Raw genomic sequence first — 5,710 nt, forward strand, 5'->3', positions numbered from 1 at the left:
CGTCACAATATATATATATATATATGTTACGGGACAGTAGATATCTTTATTCGGTTGCGGGTTAAATGAATAGATCTTGTGCGAGAGTAGATGAGAAAAACGCTTTATTTTTGACTGCCTCTCTTGAGGACAACTCGGATGGGACTAACCGCCGGCAGCGGCAGGACACACACACATACGCTCTCTCTCTCCTTCACGCACATGCGCATAAACACGCATGATATACTCAACACTTCCGCCGTCTCAGTGTTTGTTAGCACTCTCCTAATCCAATACTTTCGCTATGGCTCAGAAATCGTTCTTTCGGTAGAGCCTTTGTAAGGATGTCAGCACGCTGACTCGCGGAAGGAGTGAACTCGACTCGGATAGTTTTATTCTCCATTGTCTCGCGAAGATGGTGGTACCGAATGTCAATGTGTTTGGTTCTCTTATGGAACTCGCGATTCTTAGCTAGGCGTATCGTACTCTGATTGTCTACAAACAATACGGTTGCCTTCTCACACTGACGCCCGATACCGCTCATCAGTCTCCTCAGCCATATGGCTTCTCTCGCTACGGCTGAAGCGGCGACATATTCCGCCTCAGTTGTGCTAAGAACAACTAGCTTTTGTCGCTGAGAGGCTCAGGAAACAGGGCCGTTTGCAAGGCTAAACACATAACCTGTAGTGGACCGCCTCGTCTCCAGGTCGCTCGCGTAGTCGGCATCCGAGTAGCCTCTCAACTCGGGTTCGCTTCCGCCGCTGCGGTACATTATGCCTATATCTTTGGTTCCGACTAGGAATTCAAATATTCTCTTCACTGCTCGCCAGTGATTTTTGCCCTGATTATTCAAAAATTTACTCGCCGCATTTACCGCGAACGCAATATCAGGGCGCGATACGATTGCAAGAAACATCAGTGACCCGACTGCCTCACGATACGGTGCACTACATGATTTCTCTCCTGACTCTAACGGTTGCAACACTGCGTGCGGATCTGCCGGAACAGATACGGCTTTCGCCTCGCTCATTCTAAATCTCTCTAAAATTCTGCTAGTATACGTACTCTGGTGCAAAAACATCGTTTTTTCCAATCTGTCGCAACTAAGCTGCAGACCGGCGAAGCTACTGCAGTCACCGAGAGTAATGTCGAACGTTGCCTCTAACTTGTTAACAATTGCATCTAGCACTTTCTGTGACCGACACGCTATCAATCTGTCGTCAACGAACAACGCGAGATATACAGACGACCCCTTATAGTCACCGTAGAAAATGCACTTATCTGCATCTGTTGGCCTAAATTTGAATTGCACCAAAAACTCACAGAACCTACGATTCCAGCACCGAGGCGCCTGTTTTAACCAGTATAACGCCTTTTTTAACTGGCACACCACTTCCGTTCCACTTCTCTGGATCTGAAGACCCTCTGGCACTTCCATGTGGATTTCTTCCTGTAGATCCCCGTGAAGGAACGCAGTGCGCACGTCGAATTGAACCATTTCAAGATCCTCTTGAGCGACGGCTCAAGCCAACAACACTCGGAGCGAGTCATACCGGACCACAGGAGAGAAAGTCTCTGTGTAATCCACTCCTTCTTTTTGCATGAAGCCTCTGGCACACAACCTCGCTTTAAACCGGAGCACGCTTCCATCCGCAGCTTGAATTGTTTTGAACACCCATCTCGAATCGATAGTATTCTTATTACGATTCCTTAGTGTTACCTGCCACGTACCATTTACCTCATGAGCCCTCAGCTTTTCCTCAATAGCTTTAATCCACTGCGACGCGTCAGGTCCGCTTATTGCTTCTCTGTAACTTGAGGATGCATTGAGCTCTGCAAAGTTCAATTGGTATCTTGCAGGTGGGCGAATATTCTCTCTATCATGTAGTACACGCGGCTCGATGCCTCGTATGGCGCCTTCATTATCGGCTTGTACACCGTCTTCATTGTCAGCTCGCTGCTCAGCCTCGACGGCATCGGCACGTGGTACGATCTCTGCATCGTTATCTCGTGGTATTATTTCCAGCTGCTCCTGTGGTTCTTCTTCCTCTTCTGTCGGCACTGTCCACTCCTCGTCTTCCTCTTCTGTCGCTCCTCGATGGCGTTGTTGCACAACTTCGAAAGACAACATTCCTCGAAACCGTGACCTTTTTTGTGTCCGGATGGTAGAGTCAATAATTTGTTGAGTCTCCGTCGTACCCTACCAGGATCACCTTCTTTACTCTGGGATCGAGTTTCTGCGTGAACTGCTTTGGCACATGCTCGAAGCCTTCCTCACCGAAAACTCGCACGTGCTTAAGATCGGGCTTCCTGCCCGTCCAGATTTCGTACGGTGTTTTACCGTCGTCCTCTCCAGTCGCCGAGACTCGATTTAGCAAGTAAACCGCCGTGTTTACTGCTTCCGCCCAGAGTAATTTCCCGACTTCTTTTGCTTGCATCATTGTACGCACGCACTCCACTACCGTTCTGTTATCCCTTTCGGCCTTCCCGTTTTGTTCGGGAGTGTACGGGGCCGTTGTCTCGTGCTTGATTCCTCGCGCCTGTAGATACTGCCTCATGGAACTATTGTAGTATTCATGGCCATTATCGGAGCGCAGAACTTTCATTACTCGTCCGAACTTGTTTGCAGATGCCCGCTCGAACACTTTGAAGCTCTCGTAGACATCCGATTTGTGCTTTAAGAAGAACACTTGTCAAAATCCCGAGATGTCATCCTTGTATATAACAAAGTATCTCGCGCCTCCCACCGACTCCACTGACATTGGTCCGCACACATCACTGTGATATAATATGTACGATAAACTCGCCTGGCAGTCTGTTCACTTTTTTCAGCTCCTTAAACGGTAGTCTGTGCGACTTCCCGAGTTGTAACGCGTCACAAAAGAAGTCACTTTTGTCTGTAACTTTCACACCGGTAACGGCGCCTTTCTTCACAAGTTCGTTCAACGCACGCTTGTTTAGATGCCCGAGGCGCTCGTGCCAGACCTTGAGACTCGTCGTTGACACATTTGCCTCGATTTTCCGCACCGGCATCTTCACCCGAAAGTACAGACAGAATATATCGTTCGACTGCTTCACACCAGTCGCGATGACGCTGTCGTCTCGCATCACCAACGCATCGTTCTCGCGGAACATCACTAGATACCCACGCGCTGTACACATGCCGACTGAAAACAAGTTTTTTTTCACTTTCGGCACATACAGTACACGTTCGATGCGTGCTTCGCACCACACACCATTGACTAGCCTGTCCACAACCACAGTCCCTTCACCGGCTACAGTGCACTTTCCATTATCGCCCAGCGATATAGTGCTTCCATCCTTTGTCGAACGGAACTCTGAGAACCAGTCTCTTCGGAATGTGACGTGCTTTGAACACCCACTGTCGATATACCAGGCATCTCTTTCACTGACGCCAAGTAACGCGCGCCTCTGCTCACCAAAGGGCCCCTTGTACCTACTGTGTCCATTATTGTCTCGCTTACCACTCGAATACGTTGTGACGAACGCGCAGTTTTTCGAACCGTCCTCAGCACGGTCGACTTTGTTTTTGTCCCGCTTCTTCCGTTCAGGGCACTCGCGCGCGTAGTGCCCCTTTTCTTGGCAAACAACACTCGACGTCCTTCACTCGACGCGGTTTCTTCTTGCCTTTTTTCTTTGAGTTCTCACTGCCAGTCGTTTTGTCCGTTATCTTGCTGATCTTCATCGCAGCTAGCGTAGTTGCTCCGTCTGTATCAGCATTCAGACGGCTTTCTTCTCTTAGCAGCCTCTCTTGCAAATTCTCAATTGTTTGCCTGGCCGGATCCATACTATCCCAGGCTGTCTGGAATGCCGCATATTTCGCCGTCAGGCCCGCCAGTACACGCGCCATTACCGTGACGTCCGACACGTTCTCGCCGAGATCCACCAATTGAGACGCCGTGTTCTGCACCCTGGCCACGTACGAGACCACGGAGTCTGTCGGGCTCATGCGAAGTTCATGAAAACGCTGCGTCAGCAGCAGCCTGTTCGCAGCCGACTTGTCTGCGTGAATGCGTGCCAGCTTGTCCCACATTTCTTTTCCAGTGACACAAGTAAGGAGATACTCCAGCTGAGGATGCTCCATCGCTGACAATATTACTCTCATCGCCTTCGCATTATCCTTCACCCAAACCATGGCTTCCGGTGTCTGCGCGTCTGCCGGCTTAACTCTCGCACCGGTCACAATGTCGTATACGTCGTGCGCGACCAGTATCTGCGTAATTTGAAACTTCCAGCAAAGAAAGTTCGACCCGTCGAACTTTGACACGTGTCTGATCGATAACTCATTCGACATTTTTTTTCTTGTCGTTCGCGTCCCTCACTTGTTCGCGAAGCTCGAGAATAATCAGACACCTCACGATGCTCGCAATGGCCGACACTCCGCACTTGCCTCGTGGCTCTCTTTCACTCGACACCGCTCAGTCCGACTCTTAACTTAGAGACACCGAAAATATCGTGGTCCTGGGCCCATAACCTGTTACGGGACAGTAGATATCTTTATTCGGTTGCGGGTTAAATGAATAGATCTTGTGCGAGAGTAGATGAGAAAAACGCTTTATTTTTGACTGCCTTTCTTGAGGACAACTCGGAGGGGACTAACCGCCGGCAGCGGCAGGACACACACACATACGCTCTCTCTCTCCTTCACGCATATGCGCACAAACACGCATGACATACTCAACAATATATATATATTGTGACGTGACGTCTTTTTTTGGACCGTCTGTTACAAGGGATCTACGGACCCGACCGCGGACGGTAGTTTTGAGTCCTGCGTTCTCCCGATTTTCGGAGACGGACGCGTGGCGCGGGCCGCGGAACCACATTTGCTCCCGCCACCCGAGTACCGAATATCGTCTATAACCGTCTTTATAGTTTCCGTAGCGATCTTGACTATTTGTTATGCCGTATCGGCGGCTCCCAACAAGTTGTAGGATTTTCCCCGTCTCACCGACACCGTAGCGACCAGTGAAAGAGGGCCACGAGGACGAGGAAGATAGTAGAAAGAGACCCCCGAGGAAAAAGCGTACACAGGTCGTATTTTTAATTCGCGTACCTTTCCTTGACTCGAGGACAATTTAGCCGCCGAACTTCCTTACAGATTCCGGTGAGAGCCAGCTAAGGCAAGGATAAAGGGGATGGCCACTCTGCGCCCCGGACCGGGCGAGAGACCCCGCAGTCGGAAACGTAACCGGGTACCCCGAGAAAAAGATCTGCCGCCAGGCACAGCCCCTGACAAGGAGAAGCTCCGCAGGACCAGCCACCTGAGCGTGCCACAACGGGAGCGTACCTGGAGGAATCGCCGACAGAAGGACGTCGCCTGTATTTTGAATACCGCGCGCGAGGACACAGGACCCGCGGCGCTACGCACCTCACGCGATTCGCGGAGGTCGCGGGCTCGCACGCCCGCCAATTAGGAGCGCGTAAGGATGTACCACGTGGGGTCCACCGGCCCGGCGAGATCACGGAAGCAATGGCGCCCGGCACTTGAGCTGTGGCTAAGAGCTAGGAAGGACGCAGAACAAGAGGCAAGGCCGTACGATAGGCGAAGCTGTACGAGGGACAAAACCGTACGAGAGACAAAGGGTGATACCCGATTGACCACGTCCCGATTGACCACCAGCCACTCACAGCGCTTGAACAGTGGAAAATCTCTAGGCACCGGCCGCTGTGAGTGGCTGTGGTCAATCGGGACGTGGTCAAACGGGAC

This window comes from Wasmannia auropunctata, unplaced genomic scaffold (genome assembly GCF_000956235.1).
Source record: "Wasmannia auropunctata unplaced genomic scaffold, wasmannia.A_1.0 LD336078.1, whole genome shotgun sequence".
In the NCBI taxonomy this organism is placed as follows: Eukaryota; Metazoa; Arthropoda; class Insecta; order Hymenoptera; family Formicidae; genus Wasmannia; species Wasmannia auropunctata.